Source organism: Oryctolagus cuniculus, chromosome 1 (assembly GCF_964237555.1).
Source record: "Oryctolagus cuniculus chromosome 1, mOryCun1.1, whole genome shotgun sequence".
Taxonomy (NCBI): Eukaryota; Metazoa; Chordata; class Mammalia; order Lagomorpha; family Leporidae; genus Oryctolagus; species Oryctolagus cuniculus.
The window spans coordinates 130,636,416-130,657,825 of record NC_091432.1 but is presented as its reverse complement, the minus strand read 5'-3'; positions in this window follow the sequence as shown (position 1 = coordinate 130,657,825).

The window sequence follows — 21,410 nt, the reverse complement described above, 5'->3', positions numbered from 1 at the left end:
TGGGCTGAGGAAGACAGCTCCTCTCTGCAACAGAATAAGGCAATACTGCCAAGTAAGCATTGGGACCTGCCTATCCTCAAAAGGTTCTATGCATGTGTGATACAACCCTTTTGCTCCATTAGAAATTGATTTCTATGTTCCCAAAGTTGTATTTATGAAGTACATGAGATTTGTGTACCTTCATAAAATGTTTCTGGGAAAAATAAAAACAACAGAGTCTTTATTAAAAGAAAAAGATATTAACTCCTGTGGGCAACACATATGAACTTATTTTTAGTAAGCTTTTTCTTTAGAAGAATTTTGGACTCACAGTCCTAAAGAAAACAAAAAAAGCAAAAAATGATACAAATGTGAGCATTTGAACAAATATCTCTTTTCCTTAGAATGCATGTTTTATAAAACACAGAGATATACCACTGACAAATACAAGTCAATTGGACTGTTGTTTTGTGATTTGAAGTCTAGGAAGAAAATCCTTTATTTTTCCTACAGACATTATCAATTTTGTTGTGATATCAAACTCATTCTAAGTTTAGATATCCCATGGGAAAGTTGTTTGCTCTAGTGGAAACAAAATGAATACAATCCCCAGGACCATTTGCCACAAACACCCCACTACCTATAAAATAGTATCTTTGCCATAAGTCATTATACAGACAGAAAACATAGTTATGCTTAAAAATGCAAGCTCAGCTATTACAATTTTTTTCAGCAAAACTATTAATTCAAAAAATTGTGCATCTTAATATTCTGAGTGAAATATTTTTCTCTACTTCCCAATAAAAATGTGATAGTTTATTATCTTGAGAATAAGAAGTGAGAGAGTGTATAAAGAAAAATACACCTTAAGAATGTATTTACAATCTACATTTTTTAAAAAAAGAAGAATTTTTCATTTCTTGGTTTGCCTTTTAAATTTTATTTTTTAATTTAATTTAATTTTAAATTTTAATTTAATTTTAAATTTATAGTATTATTGATTTTTAAGTATTTTCATTCATTCTCACTGGTTAATTGCAATTTACTACCTACCAGAATTAATTGCTCCCCAGCCACATATGATTTTTTTCTTCTCTTCAAAGAAAAATACTTGATTGTTTTTTTTTTTTTGAAAGGCAGAGTGGACAGTGAGAGAGAGAGAGAGAGAGAGACAGAGAGAAAGGTCTTCCTTTGCCATTGGTTCACCCCCCAATGGCCGCTGCAGCCAGCGTACCGCACTGATCCAAAGCCAGGAGCCAAGCACCTTTTCTGGTCTCCCATGCGGGTGCAGGGCCCAAGTACTTGGGCCATTCTCCACTGCACTCCGGGCCACAGTAGAGAGCTGGACTGGAAGAGGAGCAACTGGGACAGAATCTGGCACTCAGATAGGGACTAGAACCTGGTGTGCTGGCACAGGTGGAGGATTAGCCTATTGAGCCACGGTGCTGGCTGATTGTGTTTCTTGAAGTAACAAGTAGATAAAATAATTTAGCATTATTTTTACAAAATTGAAGTCTACAAAAAGAGCTCTAAAACCACTACAGAAATTTTCTGAGTGCAAGCACCCATGCATATTGCTGTTCTTACATTAGATTTACATCAGCATCATAAGGGAACAATTTATTGCTCAATATTCAAAATTTTCCTTCTCCTCAGTGCTCCTTTTTAGAATAGTGCCTGTAGGTAGACCTAAGAGATACTTTTTATTTTATTTTTTATTTATTTGACAGGTAGAGTTATAGACAGTGAGGGAGACAGAGAGAAAGGCCTTCCTTCTGTTTGTTCACCCCCCAAATGGCCACAATGGCCGGCGCTGTACCAATCCAAAGCCAGGAGCCAAGTGCTTCCTCCTGGTCTCCCATGCAGGTGCAGGGGCCTAAGCACTTGGTTCATCCTCCACTGCCCTCCTGGGCCACAGCAGAGAGCTGCACTGGAAGAGGAGTAACCAGGACTAGAAACTGGTGCCCGTATGGGATGCCAGTGCCTCAGGCGGAGGATTAACCAAGTGAGCCAAGGTGCTGTCCCCAAGAGGTACTTTTAAATATGACAAGAAACTGTCGCTCCCCCTCTTCGTGGAGGAACGACACAAGACCCTGCACTGTTCTTTTGTCTGCTCGGCCCTCCCCGGGTTTGCTGCTGGTTCTTCCCGGGTTGGCTACTGTCCCTTCCACCTCCGTGGAAGGGCAGTTCCCCCTGGCCACTTTCCCCACTTCCACAGGGGAGCAGCACACCGCCGGCCAGCTCTCTCGGGGGCTGCACAGGTGTTCCTTCAGATAGATGTTCCTGGTGCATGTTGTCTCTCTCCTCCTTTATAGTCCTCTTCCGCCAATCCCAACTCGGCTGCCCACACGCCAAGTACGCTGCTCTCCTCCAATCAGGAGCAGGTCCTGCTGTTTATTGGTTGAACTGGAGGCAGCTGTGTAGAAGCTGCTTCTCCCTTCTCAGCGCCATATTGTGGGAGAGCAGATGCATAGAATAAGTCTTAATTCCAGTAACTTAGTCTAGTCCCGGTTGCTCCCCACAGAAACAACTTAGGAATGCTCATTCTCCTACTCTGTTTTCTTTGAACTTAGACTGACAAGGATACAACCCACTCAGCAAAGAAAATGCGTAAATATTAGAGCACTACTCCTGTCCCCTACTTATTTGTTCCTCTACATAGGATTTATGAATGATTTACATGATTAGGGATATTGGAAGGGTGACATGAACTACTGTACCTCCTTTTTTTGTAGTTAGGAGTTTTTTAGTATCCCTAGGAGTGAGCATGAGTTCTCTGCCCTGTGTTATATTGTAAATTTAGCCAAAATTCCCTGCTCTATAAGTGTCTAGGTAAGGCTGCAATGTGCTGGGGCACAATAGAAGGAAGCCTTTGTTGCTAAACACCAAGTCTAACAACTCTCTGTGCTATAGCTCAGCTTCTGATTTTAGGATGTCTTACTTCCATGTCTACCTGGAATTATTCAGAATTCAGACAGGGAAAATGGCAATGCACCCTTCACTGCTACACATTTTATGATACTCATCATTTATGTTCAGGAATGATTTAGAATTTAACCAAAAACCCTATAGTAAATTACAGAGGTGGTGGATTTACCAACATCTATATTTCTAATTAATATCCAAATCTATAATTATATCTACGGATGATTTGACAGAAATTTGAGACCCTTGGGAATTTGATGATACAAACATACTTGGATTTGATGAGTTCAGACCAATTATCACACCTAATATTTTAATGCAAAAATGGAGCAAAGATAATAAAATTGTAACACAGCCCTCCCTGCACAATCTTATAATAATTTTATTTATATAAGTGTGAGGTTTCAAATTAATTATTACTAATCAAATATATATTTCAAGTACATATAATTTTATATAAAATAAATTATTAATATTAATGACTTTGAAACAAATTGTCTTTACACATAAACAATGTTCTCCAAATTGTTTTCAGCTTGCAAATTTTTTATGGAAAATAATATAGGCAGGTCATAAATATTAGGTAAGTTAAATATATATGTAACTTTTTCAATAACTTTTAGCTTTCAAACATCTTCAATAAACTTTATTCAAGCAAGGTATAGAAAAAATATAAGGAATTACTATATCTCAGCAATTTAGAATAGGAATTCAGTGTGTACTACTTTTGTATATTCAAACATCTAGTTTTTTAAATTTTATTTGGGCAATGTGAATTGAAATAAAAGTGGATAATTGACTTTTAGCATCAGAATGAATTCAGTTTGTGTTAATTCACCCCGTATTCATCAATTATAAATATGGTACAAGTAAATGAACTAAATCCTGATGATCCCTGATCTAAAAGGGCAGAGATAATAATTCCTTTATAAGGAAAATGTAATAACATCACATTGATATTTATGACATAGTAATGTAATTAATTTGACAGCATTTATCATATAGCTTACTTGGAGATTATGGTATTTAGGTTCAGACATTATCTTATATTGCCTATTCTTGGGAATATAATTTAAATTTTGATTTTTTCCTTTATTTTCTAAATGTGAGCAATAAACTATTATAATTTTTCTGACACTAGCATTTCTTTGAGAAAGCATGCTTGATTTAAAACCTAAATAAATTTTGAGTTAGAAAAGGTGAGTAGGTAAATACATTAAATTTATTTCCACATAATTTCAGTTTGTCTTACATTTCATAGACTGCAGACAATACTTTGTGAACTTCTTCTATAATATAAAATTGAATACTTATGTGATCATTGAATCTGCTGCATTTCATAAAAACATATTTTGCTTTTTAAAAAAATATATTTTATTTATTTGAGAGGTAAAGCCACAGGCAGAGGGATAGACAGAGAGAAAGGTCTTCCATTTTCTGGTTCAGTCCCCAAATAGCCAACACGGCTGAGCCAAAGCCAGGAACTTCCTCTAAGTATCCCATGGGGGTGCAGGGGCCCAAGACCTTGCCATCTTCTACTGCTTTCTCTGGCCATAGGTTGGATCAAAAGAGGAGCAGTTAGGACAAAACCAGCATCCTATAGGATGCTGGCACTGCAGGTGGAGGCTTAGCCTACTAGACCACAGTGCCGGCACCCCACATTTTGTTCTTAATAAGTCTATTATAAACATTTTAGAATGAATGAATAAAGCATTTTGGAATAGAAGGCATGGATTTGTGAATGAATGAAGAAAATAACAAAGGCACACTGAAGTAAAATATAAAGTAAATTCTCTGTGTGCTCTTAAGATTATGTATTATGTCAATAGTTTAAATTAATAACTAGAATTTCAATTCATTTTGTAAATTTAATAGCAATGCCTTATAAGTTATTTTATGTTAAAGAAGTGTAGGCATCCTTCAAGTAGGTTGTAGAAAGTGTAATTAATATTTAGGGAGAGAATATATAGCTTAATGGTTGAGATGCCCAAGTCCTACATTAGAGTACCTGGGTTTCATTTCTTTCTTCAGCTCCTGAATATAGCTTCTGTTAATGCAGATGTTGGGAGACAGTTGTGATGATCAAGTAATTGAGGCTCTGCCACCCATGTGGGAGACCTGAATTAAGTTTCAGGCTCTCAGATTTAGCCCTTTTGCAAGACCAAGTCTATTGTGGGCATTTGAGAACCTAGCTTTCAGATGGAAGCTCTGCTCTCTGTTTCTGTCTTTCAAATAAATAAATGAGTAATTTATTTTGGTGAAAATAAATTCTGTTGTGGATGCAGCTTCATACTACTACCTCTATGATTTTTATGAATAACTTTCAGATAAGGACATATAATTCAATTCAAATAAGGAAATAAAATTTATAAATAATTCAAAATCTCACACATTTTGAGGTTTAAAAATACCATCTTGAATAAATGTATTATCAGCATAAATTAAAAGTTAACATTCTATTGATGTTGGTATCAAAGTAATGCTGGCTTCATGAAGAGAGTTTGGCAGAGTTACATCATGTTCGATATTTTGTAATAGTTTGCAGAGTATTGGAGTTACTTCCTCTTTGTTTTGTGGAATGTAGTAGTGAAGCCATCCAGGACTTTTCTTTGTTAGAAGATTTTTGGTTACTACTGCAACACCATTGCTTGTTTTGGGTCTGTTTTCATTGTCTTTATCTTCTTGTTTTAATCTCAGTAGGTTATATGAATTCAGGAATGTATTCATCACTTCAAGGTTTTCCAGTTCATTAGCATATAGTTCTGCATAGTAGTTTCTTATGATCCTTTGTATTTCAGCAGTGTTGGTTGTAATGTCTCCTCCTTCATCTTTAATTTTCTTTATTTGATTTTTTCTTTTTTTTCTTTGTTATTCTGGCTCAAGATATTTTTATTTTGTTTATCCTCTTTGTTTCATTGATCTTTTATATTACTTTTATAGTTTCAATTTCATTTATCTTTGCTCTGATTCTTGTTTTTTACCTCCTGATTTTAGTTTGTTTTCTTGTTTTTCTTAGTCTTCAAGATGCATCATTAGATCCTTAATTTGAAACATTTCCTTTTTTAATGTAAGCATTTAATGCTACAAACTTCCCTCTTAATACTGCTTTTGCTGTATCCAACAGGTTTTGATATATAGTATTTTCATTCATTTCAAGAAGGTTTTTGGTTTTCTTTTTAATTTTTTCAGTTACCTGTTTTCATTCAATGGCATGTTGTTTGATTTCCACATAGTTATGAGTGTTCTATTGTTTTTATTATTGATTTCTAGTTTTATTCTTTGATAGTCTGAGAAGATACATGGTATGATTTCAATCTTTTTAAATTGGTTATATCAAAACCAAACACAATACATGAAATCTACAGACCTATACCCTTAATAAACCTAAATGCAAAAGATTCTCAACCAAATACTGGCAAATCAAATAAAAAATCACATCAAAAAGATAATACATCATGATAAACTGGAATTTATCCCAGAAACGCAAGGGTGGTTCAACATTCACACAACAATAAACATCCTCACATCAATAGAATGAAGAACAAAAAGTGTATGGTCATCTCAATAGATGTAGATAAAGCATTTTATAGGATTCAATACCTCTTCATGATAAAGACCCTCCATAAATGATGCATAGAAGGAATGTTTCTTAATATTATAAAAGCAATATATGGCAAATCAACAGCCAGTATCACACAGAATGGGGAAAACCTGAACCTATTTTCCCTCAGATCTAGAATGAGAAAAGCATGTCCACTTTCACTATTCTTATTTAATGTAGTACTGGAAGTTTTAGCAAGATCAGTTATGGAGTAGAAAGAAATAAAGTACATCAAAATGAGAAAAATGTGGTCAAATTTTCCATGTTTGAAGATGACGTGATCCTGCCCTATAATCTGTCCTAACATCTTAATTCCAAAGCAGAAGTAAAGAATCTGAACAACTTAATCATGACTGAAAGCAGGCAGTTTGGGGATCACACTCAGTTTCTGTTGAACATCAGACTCTCTTGGTCAAGGGTTAGAAGAAAAGCAGCAGCACGGAGACTTGTGTGTATCTGATTTAACAAATAGGATCCACACTGGAAAGACAATAGAGGCAGCATGAGCAGTACACATTGCAGTTTGCACTTCCCCCTTCCTCCAGGTGCCAAATGGTGAGATGATGAGCTCCCTCCGAGCATTTTTCCTCCTCATCCTGTTACTCTTCCCACTTAGATTAGATTGAAGGCCCTGGAACTATTTCCATAGAACCAGGCAGTCTGTAGTGGAAACAGTTAAACTAGCTTCCTTGGACATTTTTCTATTGAGAACCATCCTGTCCCCTTCAGATCTGTCCCAAACCAAATATCAGCCCGCCAACAACTTCCTGCTGAGTCTTGGGAAGGGATACAGAGATTTGGTGGTTTCTGCATTATTCGCATTCCTTACCCTTTGTCCTCCCTGGCTCTGGATCCTGCCCATGCTTCAGTGCTGCAGGACTCTGGGCTTGGGTCTTTAAAACATCATGTGAAATGACAATAAAATTCTTTGTTAATCACCTTATTCTCTGTTCATTCATTGGCCACATTCTTTGTCATCAATAGGACAAGTTCCCAGGACTCAAATCAGTGGTAACAATTTTGATTATGTAACATTCTGGGAAGTAGAAGAACTATGGGAACAGTAAAAAGACCAATGATTCTCAATAGATGAGGGTTTGAGGAATTAATAGGTAGAGAACAATTCCCAGGGCAGTGAAACTGTTCTGTGAGATGCTCAAATTGTGGGGCATGTCCACCCAAATGTGGACTATCCTAGTGCAGTCCATCAGTTATATCTAGTGTATCACTGTAGTACAGGATATGTGTCTGGAAGCAAGAGGTATAAGGGAATAATTTTCTTCAGCTTTGCTGTAAGCACAAAATTGTTCAAAAAATAAAGTCTGCTAAGTAAAATGGGAGAAAATATTTGTAAATTATCTGGTAATGGACTTCAAGATGTAATGGAATTCATGACATAAAACAATGAACAAAGAATTTGGGGCGGAACCCAGATGGCAGAATAGTGAAGGCACGCACCAATAGTCCGGGAAAATTTAGTTTAATAAAAGTGGAGTTACGGTAGCCTCAGAAAAAGGATCAGGAAAAAATTGCAGAAGAAACTCTTCCAGATCCAGTGGCTGTGACTCGGAGGACCTACTGGGAGAACAAGGTCGCTCACCGCATGGAAGCTGAGCTGTGGGAGCTGCAGGGTCTGCACGCCAGTACAGGAAGGGGAGTGGATGTGACACAGACACCAGCGGGAAAGCAGGGACGCCCAGGGCTCTGAGTCCACACATTGGCGCTGGAAGGGGAGGTGAGCTCAGTAACCCGAGACATTGGCGGGGAAACGGCAGTCAGAATCTAGAGGGGAGTGGGAAAGTTCAGCAGACTGACTACAGGAGAGAAGGAAAAAAAAGTGGGGGGTACTGGTACAGATGAATTTCTCTCTAGATTCTTTCTCCGCCAACCTTGCAAATGTGAGCAAGAGACAAAGAGCAGGTCCCACTCTGGATATACATAACAACAGGGGAGAACTAAGGAACTGAGTTGCTATAATTCAGTAGCCTAGGCAACCCAATGGGAGTCCAGAGGAGAAACGGAGCCTGCACAGACTCTTTGGGTAGAAGAAAGAGATCGGAAGCTAAATACCATCAATTATGCACAGCCGTGCGGTATTACTTACCTCCGGAATAAATAAATAAAGAAATAAAATAAAGAAATAAATAAAAAAGAGAGATTTACCACAAATAACCTGAGGGTGTCACCTTTGCACACCTGTAACCCAGAAGAACCAAGCAGAGCTCTCAGGCCACACCCATCTCAAGCCTCCAAGGCTCCTCCAACAGCAGGCAGTCCACTTAACACAGACATAGTATAAAATAAAATAAAACAACGCACAGTGAGGGAAGAAGAATTAACTATGCCAAGCAACAAACAAAAAAATCGAGGGAACAAGATCAACGATGACACTATGACGCCTCCAAATAAACAAAACACCCCAAGCCAAGATTATGAAAATGATGAGATAGAAGAAATGCAAGATACGGATTTCAAAAAATTTATGATAAGAACATTTAGAAGTTTTCAAAAGAAAATCCTTGAACTACAGAAATCCTTATTGGACAGGATTGAAAATCTCTCTTGTGAAAATGAAATTTTAAGGAAGCATCAAAATGAAATGCAGAAACTAGTAGAACAGGAAAGTGTGATAGTGAAGAGATATCAAAATGAAATGAAGAGCTCAATAGATCAAATGACAAACACATTAGAGAGCCTTAAAAATAGAATGGGTGAAGCAAAAGAGAGACTATCAGACTTAGAAGACAGAGCACAGGAAAGTATACAGTGAAATCAAAGAAAAGAAGAGGAAATTAGAAATCTAAAAAATATTGTTGGGAATCTACAGGATACTATTAAAAAAACCAACATTTGAGTTCTAGGAGTTCCTGAAGGCATGGAGAGAAAGGATTAGAAGGCCTTTTTAGTGAGATACTAGCAGAGAACTTTCCAGGTTTGGAGAAGGACAGAGATATCCTAGTACAGGAAGCTCATAGAACCCCCAATAAACATGACCAAAAGAGATCCTCACCACGACACTTGGTAATTAAACTTACCACAGTGAAACATAAAGAAAAGATCCTAAATTGTGCAAGAGAGAAACGTCAGATTACTCTCAGAGGATCTCCAATTAGACTCACAGCAGACTTCTCATCAAAAACACTACAGGCTAAGAGGGAATGGTGAGACATAGCACAGGTGCTAAGAGAGAAAAATTGCCAGCCCAGAATATTATATCCTGCTAAGCTCTCATTTGTGAATGAAGGTGAAATAAAGACCTTTCATAGCAAACAGAAATTGAAAGACTTTGTAGCCACTCATCAGTCCCTGCAAAAGATGCTTAAAGATGTGCTACACTCAGAAACACAGAAACATGGCCATCAATATGAAAGAAGGGAAAGGAAGAACACCTACCAGTAAAAGAGCATGGGAAGCTCAAAGCATATACTAGAAAATATCTCCGGGAAAATGTCAGGGCAAAATCACTATGTATCAGTAGTCATATTAAACATTAATGGATTTAACTCTTCAGTTAAAAGACATCAATTGGTTGATTGGCTCAAGGAAAAAAACCCAACTATTTGTTGACTACAAGAAACACATCTCTCTAACAAAGATGCATGCAGACTGAAAGGGAATGGTTGGAAAAAGATATTCCATGCCAACAGAAACAAAAAAAAGCAGGTGTAGCCATATTAATATCAGACAAAATAAACTTTAATACAAAAACTGTTAAGAGAGACAAAGAGGGGCACTATATAATGATTAAGGGTTCAATTCACAGGAAGATATAACAATTATCAATGTATATGCACCTAATTACAGGGCACTGGTCTATTTAAAAGATATGTTAAGGGACTTAAAGGGAGACTTAGATTCCAATACAATAGTACTGGGAGACTTCAGTACTCCACTCTCAGAAATAGACAGATCATCCGGACAGAAGATCAAGAAGGATACAGCAGATTTAATCAACACTATTGCCCAAATGGATCTAACAAATATCTACAGAACTTTCAATCCTACATATAAAGACTTCACATTCTTCTAAGCAGTGCATGGAACCTTCTCTAGGATTGATCACATACTAGGCCATAAAGCAAGTCTCAGCAAATTCAAAAGAATTAGAATCATACCATGCAGCTTCTCAGACCATAAAGGAATGAAGTTGGAAATTAGCAACTCAGGAAACCCTAGAAAGTATGCAAACACATGGAGACTGAACAACATGCTCCTGAATGAACAATTGGTCATTCAAGAAATCAAAAGAGAAATCAAAAACTTTCTGGAAGTAAATGAGGATAACAACACAACATATCAAAACTTATGGGATACAGCAAAAGCAGTATTGAGAGGTAAGTTTATAGCAATAGGGGCCTATATCAAGAAATTGGAAAGGCACCAAATAAATGAGATTTCAGCACATGTCAAGGACCTAGAAAAACTGCAGCAAACCAGACCCAAATCAAGGAGGAGAAGAGAAATAATTAAAATCAGAGAAGAAATTAACAGGATTGAATCCAAAAATCATTACAAAAAATCAGCCAAGAGAGGAGCGGGTTTTTTGAAAAAATAAACAAAATTGACACCCCATTGGCCCAACTAACTAAAAAAAGAAGAGAAAAGACCCAAATCAATAAAATCAGAGATGAAAAAGGAAATGTAACAACAGACACCACAGAAATAAAAACAATCATCAGAAATTACTACAAGGACTTGTATGCCTTCACACTGGAAAATCTATCAGAAATGTATAGATTCCTGGACACATGCAATCTACCAAAACTGAACAATGAAGACATAGAAAACCTAAATAGACCCATAATTGAAACAGAAATTGAAACAGTAATAAAGGCCCTCCGAACAAAGAAAAGCCTAGGAACAGATGGATTCACTGCTGAATTCTACCAGACATTTAAAGAAGAACTAATCCCATTTCTTCTCAAACTATTCAGAACAATCAAAAAAGAGGGAGTCCTCCCAAATTCTTTCTATGAAGCCAGCATCACCTTAATCCCTAAGCCAGAGAAAGATGCAGCACTGAAAGAAAGTTATAGACCAATACCCTGATGAACATAGATGCAAAAATCCTCAATAAAATTCTTGCCAATAGAATAGAACAACACATCAGAAAAATCATCCACCCAGACCAAGTGGGATTTATCCCTGGTATGCAGGGATGGTTCAACATTCTCAAATCAAACAATGTGATTTACCACATTAACAGACTGCAGAAGAAAAACCATATGATTATCTCAATAGATGCAGAGAAAGCATTCGATAACATTCAACACCCTTTCATGATGAAAACTCTAAGCAAATTGGGTGTAGAAGGAACATTCCTCAATACAATCAAAGCAATTTATGAAAAACCCACGGCCAACATCCTATTGAATGGGGAAAAGTTGGAAGCATTTCCACTGAGATCTGGTACTAGACAGGGATGCCCACTCTCACCACTGCTATTTAACATAGTTCTGGAAGTTTTAGCCAGAGCCATCAGACAAGAAACAGAAATTAAGGAATACAAATTGAGAAGGAAGAAGTCAAACTATGCCTCTTTGAAGACGATATGATTCTTTATTTAGGGGATCCAAAGAACTCTACTAAGAGACCATTGGAACTCATAGAGGAGTTTGGCAAAGTGGCAGGATATAAAATCAATGCACAAAAATCAACAGCCTTTGTATACACAAGCAATGCCACAGCTGAGAAAGAACTGCTAAGATCAATCCCATTCACAATAGCTACAAAAACAATCAAATACCTTGGAATAAACTTAACCAAGGACGTTCAAGATCTCTACGATGAGAATTACAAAACCTTAAAGAAAGAAATAGAAGAGGATACCAAAAAATGGAAAAATCTCCCATGCTCATGGATTGGAAAATCAGCATCATCAAAATGTCCATTCTCCCAAAAGCAATTTATAAATTCAATGCAATACCAATCAAGATACCAAAGACCTTCTTCTCAGATCTAGAAAAAATGATGCTGAAATTCATATGGAGGCAAAAGCGACCTCAAATAGCTAAAGCAATCTTGTACAACAAAAACAAAGCTGGAGGCATCACAATACCAGATTTCAGGACATACTACAGGGCAGTTGTAATCAAAAGAGCATGGTACTGGTACAGAAACAGATGGATAGACCAATGGAACAAAATTGAAATACCAGAAATCAACCCAAAAATCTACAGCCAACTTATATTTGATCAAGGATCTAAAACTAATTCCTGGAGCAAGGACAGTTTATTCAATAAATGGTGCTGGGAAAACTGGATTTCCATGTACAGAAGCATGAAGCAAGACCCCTACCTTACACCTTACACAAAAATCCACTCGACATGGATTAAAGACCTAAATCTATGACCTGACACCATCAAGTTATTAGAGAACATTGGAGAAACCCTTCAAGATCTTGGCACAGGCAAAGAGTTTCTGGAAAAGACCCGGGAGGCACAGGCAGTCAAAGCCAAAATTAACTATTGGGATTGCATCAAATTGAGAAGTTTCTGTACTGCAAAAGAAACAGGAGAGAGTGAAGAGACAACCGACAGAATGGGAAAAAATATTTGCAAACTATGCAACAGATAAAGGGTTAATAACAAGAATCTACAAAGAGATCAAGAAACTCCACAAAAACAAAACCAACAACCCACTTAAGAGATGGGCCAAGGACCTCAATAGACATTTTTCAAAAGAGGAAATCCAAATGGCCAACAGGCACATGAAAAAATGTTCAAGATCACTAGCAATCAGGGAAATGCAAATCAAAACCACAATGAGGTTTCACCTCATCCCGGTTAGAATGGCTCACATTCAGAAATCTACCAACAACAGATGCTGGCGAGGATGTGGGGAAAAAGGGACACTAACCCACTGTTGGTGGGAATGCAAACTGGTCAAGCCACTATGGATGTCAGTCTGGAGATTCCTCAGAAACCTGAACATAACCCTACCGTTCGACCCAGCCATCCCACTCCTTGGAATTTACCCAAAGGAATTCAAATTGGCAAACAAAAAAGCGGTCTGCACCCTAATGTTTATTGCAGCTCAATTCACAATAGCCAAGACCTGGAACCAACCTAAATGCCCATCAACGGTTGATTAGATAAAGAAATTATGGGATATGTACTCTTTAGAATACTATACCGCAGTAAGAAACAATGAAATCCAGTCATTTGCAACAAAATGGAGGAATCTGGAACACATCATGCTGAGTGAAATAAGCCAGTCCCAAAGGGACAAATACCACATGTTCTTCATGATTGCTGACAACTGACTGAACACCAAAAAGGAAAGCTGTTGAAGTGAAATGGACACTATGGGAAACGGTGACTTGATCAGCATAGCCCTGACTGTTAATGAACAATTTAATACATTATCCCTCTTAGTATTTTTTTTAACTTTTATTTAATGAATATAAATTTCCAAAGTACGATTTATGGATTACAATGGCTTCCCCCCATACCGTCCCTCCCACCCACAACCCTCCCCTTTCCCACTCCCTCTCCCCTTCCATTCACATCAAGATTCATTTTCGATTATCTTAATATACAGAAGATCAGCTCAGTATACATTAAGTAAGGATTTCAAGAGTTTTCTCCCACACAGAAACATAAAGTGAAAAATAATACATGATTTTTTTAAATCATGAAATTAGATCAGACCTATTGTCATGTTTAATCCCAGTGAGAGTCAAGTTGGGAGTTGATAATTTCTTTTTTTTTTTTTTACAGAGGATCAGTTTAGTATGCATTAAGTAAAGATTTCAACAGTTCGCACCCCCATAGAAACACAAAGTGAAATATATTGTTTGAGTACTCGTTATAGCATTAAATCTCAATGCACAGCACATTAAGGACAGAGATCCTACATGAGGAGGAAGTGCACAGTGACTCCTGTTGTTGACTTTACCAATTGACACTCCTGTCTATGGCATCAGTAATTTCCCTATGCTCCAGTCATGAGTTTCCAAGGCTATGGAAGCCCTCTGAGTTCTCCAACTCTTATCTTGTTTAGACAAGGTCATAGTGAAAGTGCAGGTTCTCTCCTCCCTTCAGAGAAAGGTACCTCCTTCTTTGAAGACCTGTTCTTTCCACTGGGATCTCACTCACAGAGATCTTTTGACAGAGTGTCTTGGCTTTCCATGCCTGAAATACTCTCATGGGCTTTTCAGCCAGATCCGAGTGCCTTTAGGGCTGATTCTGAGGCCAGAGTGCTATTTAGGACATCCGCCATTCTATGAGTCTGCTGAGTATCTCAATTCCCATGTTGAATCACTCTCCCCTTTATTTATTCTATCGGTTAGTGTTAGCAGGTACTAGACTTGTTTATGTGCTCCCTTTGACTCTTAGTCCTTTCATTATGATCAATTGTGAACTGAAATTGATCACTTGGACTAGTGAAATGGCATTGGTACATGTCACCTTGATGGGATTGAATTGGAGTCCCCTGGTATGTTTCTAACTCTACCATTTGGGGCAAGTCAGCTTGAGCATGTCCCAAATTATACATCTCTTCCCTCTCTTATTCCCACTCTTATGTTTAACAGGGATCACATTTCAGTTAATTTTCAACACTTAAGAATAACTGTGTATTAATTACAGAATTAAACCAGTCATCTTAAGTAGAGCAGACAAAAAAACTACTAAGAGGGATAATGTATCAAGTTGTTCATTAACAGTCAGGGCTATGCTGATCAAGTCACCGTTTCCCATAGTGTCCATTTCACTTCAACAGGTTTCCTTTTTGGTGTTCAGTCAGTTGTCAGCGATCATGAAGAACATGTGGTATTTGTCCCTTTGGGACTGGCTTATTTCACTCAGCATGATGAGTTCCAGATTCCTCCATTTTGTTGCAAATGACTGGATTTCATTGTTTCTTACTGCGGTATAGTATTCTAAAGAGTACATATCCCATAATTTCGTTATCCAGTATACCGTTGATGGGCATTTAGGTTGGTTCCAGGTCTTGGCTATTGTGAATTGAGCTGCAATAAACATTAGGGTGCAGACCGCTTTTTTGTTTGCCAATTTAAATTCCTTTGGGTAAATTCCAAGGAGTGGGATGGCTGGGTCGAACGGTAGGGTTATCTTCAGGTTTCTGAGGAATCTCCAGACTGACATCCATAGTGGCTTGACCAGTTTGCATTCCCACCAACAGTGGGTTAGTGTCCCTTTTTCCCCACATCCTCGCCAGCATCTGTTGTTGGTAGATTTCTGAATGTGAGCCATTCTAACCGGGGTGAGGTGAAACCTCATTGTGCTTTTGATTTGCATTTCCCTGATTGCTAGTGATCTTGAACATTTTTTCATGTGCCTGTTAGCCATTTGGATTTCCTCTTTTGAAAAATGTCTATTGAGGTCCTTGGCCCATCTCTTAAGTGGGTTGTTGGTTTTGTTTTTGTGGAGTTTCTTGATCTCTTTGTAGATTCTTGTTATTAACCCTTTATCTGTTGCATAGTTTGCAAATATTTTTTCCCATTCTGTCGGTTGTCTCTTCACTCTCCTGACTGTTTCTTTTGCAGTACAGAAACTTCTCAATTTGATGCAATCCCAATAGTTGATTTTGGCTTTGACTGCCTGTGCCTCCCGGGTCTTTTCCAGAAACTCTTTGCCTGTTCCAATATCTTGAAGGGTTTCTCCAATGTTCTCTAGTAATGTGATGGTGTCAGGTCGTAGATTTAGGTCTTTAATCCATGTTGAGTGGATTTTTTTGTAAGGTGTAAGGTAGGGGTCTTGCTTCATGCTTCTGTACGTGGAAATTCAATTTTCCCAGCACCATTTATTGAATAGACTGTCCTTGCTCCAAGATTTAGTTTTAGATCCTTGATCAAATATAAGTTGGCTGTAGATGTTTGGGTTGATTTCTGGTGTTTCAATTTTGTTCCATTGGTCTATCCATCTGTTTCTGTACCCGTACCATGATGTTTTGATTACAACTGCCCTGTAGTATGTCCTGAAATCTGGTATTGTGATGCCTCCAGCTTTGTTTTTGTTGTACAAGATTGCTTTAGCTATTTGAGGTCTCTTGTGCCTCCATATAAATTTCAGCACCATTTTTTCCAGATCTGAGAAGAAGGTCTTCGGTATCTTGATTGGTATTGCATTGAATTTATAAATTGCTTTTGGGAGAATGGACATTTTGATGATATTGATTCTTCCAATCCATGAGCATGGAAGATTTTTCCATTTCTTGGTATCCTCTTCTATTTCTTTCTTTAAGGTTTTGTAATTTTCATCGTAGAGATCTTTAACGTCCTTGGTTAAGTTTATTCCAAGGTATTTGATTGTTTTTGTAGCTATTGTGAATGGCATTGATCTTAGCAGTTCTTCCTCAGCCATGGCATTGCTTGTGTATACAAAGGCTGTTGATTTTTGTGCATTGATTTTATACCCTGCTACTTTGCCAAAATCTTCTATGAGTTCCAATAGTCTCTTAGTAGATTTCTTTGGGTCCCCTAAATAAAGAATCATATCATCTGCAAAGAGGGATAATTTGAGTTCTTCCTTCCCAATTTGTATCCCTGTAATTTGTTTTTCTTGCCTAATAGCTCTGGCTAGAACCTCCAGTACTATATTAAATAGCAGTGGTTGTGGGGAGCAACTGGGAGCAACTCGGACTAGACTACGTTACTGGAATTAAGACTTATTCTATGCATCTGCTTTCCCACAATATGGCGCTGATAAGGGAAACAGCTTCTACACAGCTGCCTCCAGTTCAACCAATATACTGTGGGACCTGCTCCTGATTGGAGGAGAGCAGCGTACTCGGCGTGTGGGTAGCAGAGTTGGGATTGGTGGAAGAGGACTATAAAGGAGGAGAGAGACGGCATGCACCAGGAACATCTAAGGGGAACATCTGAAGGAACACCTGTGCAGCCCCCGAGAGAGCCGGCCGGCGGTGTGCCGCTCCCCTGCAGAAGTGGGGAATGTGGCAGGGGGAACCGCCCTTCCACGGAGGTGGAAGGGTCGGTAGGCAACCCGGGAAGAACCAGCAGCAAACCCGGGGAGGGCCGAGCAGACAAAAGAACAGCGCAGGGTCCTGTGTTGTTCCTCCAGGAAGACGGGGAGTGACATAATGGTGCCGTGACTCGGATATGAAGCCTAGGCAGGGTTTAGTGTCGTTCCTCCACGAAGAGGGGGTGCGACAAGTGTGAGAGTGGACATCCCTGTCTGGTGCCAGATCTCAGTGGAAATGCTTCTAACTTTTCCCCATTCAATAGGATGTTGGCTGTGGGTTTTTCATAGATTGCTTTGATTGTATTGAGGAATGTTCCTTCCAAACCCAGTTTGCTTAGAGTTTTCATCATGAACGGGTGTTGTATTTTATCAAATGCTTTCTCAGCGTCTATTGAGATAATCATATGGTTTTTCTTCTGCAGTCTGTTAATGTGGTGTATCACATTGATTGTTTTGTGCACATTAAACCATCCCTGCATACCAGAGATAAATCCCACTTGGTTGGGTGGATGATCTTTCTGATGTGTTGTTGCATTCTATTGGTGAGAATTTTATTGAGGATTTTTGCATCTATGTTCATCAGGGATATTCGTCAATTTTATTGAGGATTTTTGCATCTATGTTCATCAGGGATATTCGTCTGTAATTCTCTTTCAGTGCTGCATCTTTTTCCGGCTTAGGAATTAAGGTGATGCTGGCTTCATGGAAAGAATTTGGGAGGATTCCCTCTTCTTCGATTGTTCTGAATAGTTTGAGAAGAATTGGAGTTAGTTCTTCTTTAAATGTCTGTTAGAATTCAGCAGTGAATCCATCTGGTCCTGGGCTTTTCTTTGTTGGGAGGGCCTTTATTACTGTTTCAATTTCTGTCTCAGTTATGGGTCTGTTTAGGTTTTCGATGTCTTCCTGGTTCAATTTAGGTAGGTTGCATGTGTCCAGGAATCTATCCATTTCTGATAGGTTTCCCTGTTTGCTGGCATACATTTCCTTGTAGTAATTTCTGATGATTCTTTTTATTTCTGTGGTGTCTGTTGTTACATTTCCTTTTTCATCTCTGATTTTATTGATTTGGGTCTTTTCTCTTCTTTTTTTCATTAGTTGGGCCAATGGGGTGTCAATTTTGTTTATTTTTTCAAAAAACCAGCTCCTCGTTTGGCTGATTTTTTGTAATTTTTTTTGGATTCAATCCTGTTGATTTCTTCTCTGATTTTAATTATTTCTCTTCTCCTACTAGATTTGGGTCTGGTTTGCTGTAGGTTTTCTAGATCCTTGATGTGAATTGAAAGCTCATCTATTTGGTGCCTTTCCAATTTCTTGATATAGGCACCTACTGATATAAACTTTCCTCTTAACACTGCTTTTGCTGTGTCCCATAAGTTTTGGTATGCTGTGCTGTTATCCTCATTTACTTCCAGAAAGTTTTTGATTTCTCTTTTGATTTCTTCTATGACCCATTGTTCATTCAGGAGCATGTTGTTCAATCTCCATGTGTTTGCATATGCTCTAGGGATTCCTGAGTTGCTAATTTCCAACTTCATTCCTTTATGTTCTGGGAAGCTGCATGGTATGATTCATATTCTTTTGAATTTGCTGAGACTTGCTTTATGGCCTAGTATGTAGTCAATCCTAGAGAAGGTTCCATGTACTGCTGAAAAGAATGTAAAATCTTTAGCTGTAGGATTGAAAGTTCTGTAGATATCTGTTAGATCCATTTGGTCTATAGTGTCATTTAAATCTACTGTATCCTTGTTGATCTTCTGTCCTATTGATCTGTCTATTTCTGAGAGTGGAGTATTGAAGTCCCCCAGTACTATTGTATTGGGGTCTAAGTCTCCCTTTAAGTCCCTTAACTAATCTTTTAGATAAACCAGTGCCCTGTAGTTAGGTGCATATACATTGATAATTGTTATATCTTCTTGTTGTATTGATCCCTTAATCATTATGTAGTGTCCCTCTTTGTCTCTCTTAACGGTTTTTGTGGTAAAGTTTATGTTGTGTGATATTAAGATGGCTGCACCCGCTCTTTTTTCATTTCTGTTGGCATGGTATATCTTTTTCCAGCCTTTCACTTTCAGTCTGTATGGATCTTTGTTGGAAAGATGTGTTTCTTGTAAGCAGCAAATAGATGGGTTTTGTTCCTATATCCAATCAGCCAATCAGTGTCTTTTAACTGGACAGTTCAGGCCATTCACGTTCAATGTGACTAATGATAAGTGGTAACTTTGCCCTCCCATTTGCCAAAGATAATTTCTGTAATTAATACAAAGTTATTCTTAAGTGTTGAAATTTAACTGAAATGTGACCCCTGTTAAACATAAGAGTGGGAATAAGAGAGGAAAGAGATGTACAAATTGGGACATGTTCATGCCCCAAATGGTAGAGTTAGAAACATACCAGGGGACTCCAATTCAATCCCATCAAGGTGACATGTACCAATGCCATCTCACTAGTCCAAGTGATCAATTTCAGTTCACAATTGATCGTAATGAAAGGACTAAGAATCAAAAGGATCACATAAACAAGTCTAGTACCCTCTAATACTAACCGATAGAATAAATAAAGGGGAGAGTGTTCCAACATAGGAAGTGAGATACACAGTAGACTCATAGAATGGCAGATGTCCTAAATAGCACTCTGGCCTCAGAATCAGCCCTAAAGGCATTCGGATCTGGCTGAAAAGCCCATGAGAGTATTTCAGGCATGGAAAGCCAAGACACTCTGGAAAAAAAAACACACACCTTAAATGAAAGGTCTCTGTGAGTGAGATCCCAGTGGAAAGAACAGGTCTTCAAAGAAGGAGGTACCTTTCTCTGAAGGGAGGACAGAACTTGCACTTTGACTATGACCTTGTCTAAAGAAGATAAGAATCAAAGAACTCAAAAGGCTTCCATAGCCTTGGAAACTCATGACTGGAGCATAGGGAGATTACTGATGCCATAAACCAGAGTGTCAATTAGTAAAGTCAACAACAGGAGTCACTGTGCACTTCCTCCTCATGTAGGATCTCTGTCCTTAATGTATGTACATTGAGATTTAATGCTATAACGAGTACTCAAACAGTATATAGCACACTGTGTTTCTATGGGGGTGCAAACTGTTGAAATCTTTACTTAATGTATTCTAAAATGATCTTCTGTAAAAAAAAAAAAGAAAGAAATTATCAATTCCCAACTTGACTCTCACTGGGATTAAACATGACAATAGGTCCGATGTGATTTCATCATCATTCAAAAAATCATCTGTTATTTTTCACTTTATGTTTCTGTGTGGGAGCAAACTGTTGAAATCTTTACTTCATGTATGCTAAACTGATCTTCTGTATATAAAGAGAATTGAAAATGAAGCCTGATGTGAATGGAAGGGGAGAGGGAGTGGGAAAGGGGAGGGTTGCGGGTGGGAGGGACATTATGGGGGGGAAGCCAATGTAATCGATAAGCTGTACTTTGGAAATTTATATTCATTAAATAAAAGTTAAAAAAAATCAATAAAATGAAAGATATAACCATTTGATTTTCTGATAGATGCAGAGAACCATTTGATAAAATGACATCCTTTCATGATAAAAACCCTTAACATTCGGGATAGAAGAAGCATACATTGACACAATCAAAGCAATACATGACTAAACCACAGGCAGCATCATATTGAATGAGGAAAAACTGTGAAGGATTTCACTAAGTTTGGAACCAAAGATGACCGTTTTCATTATTTTTTTTTCAGTATACTTCTGGAAGTTTTAGTCAGGCATTAGGCAAAAAAAAAAGTGATACAAATTGGAAAGGAGGAATTCTAATTATCCCTGTTTGCAGATAATATAGTCCTTTGTATACAGGAACCAAAAGACTCCACTAAGAGACTATTAGATCTCATAAGAGAATTAAGAAAATTTGCAGGATGTAAGATCAACACACACAAACCAGTGTCATTCTTATACATGAACAATTCTCTGCCTGAGAAAGAAC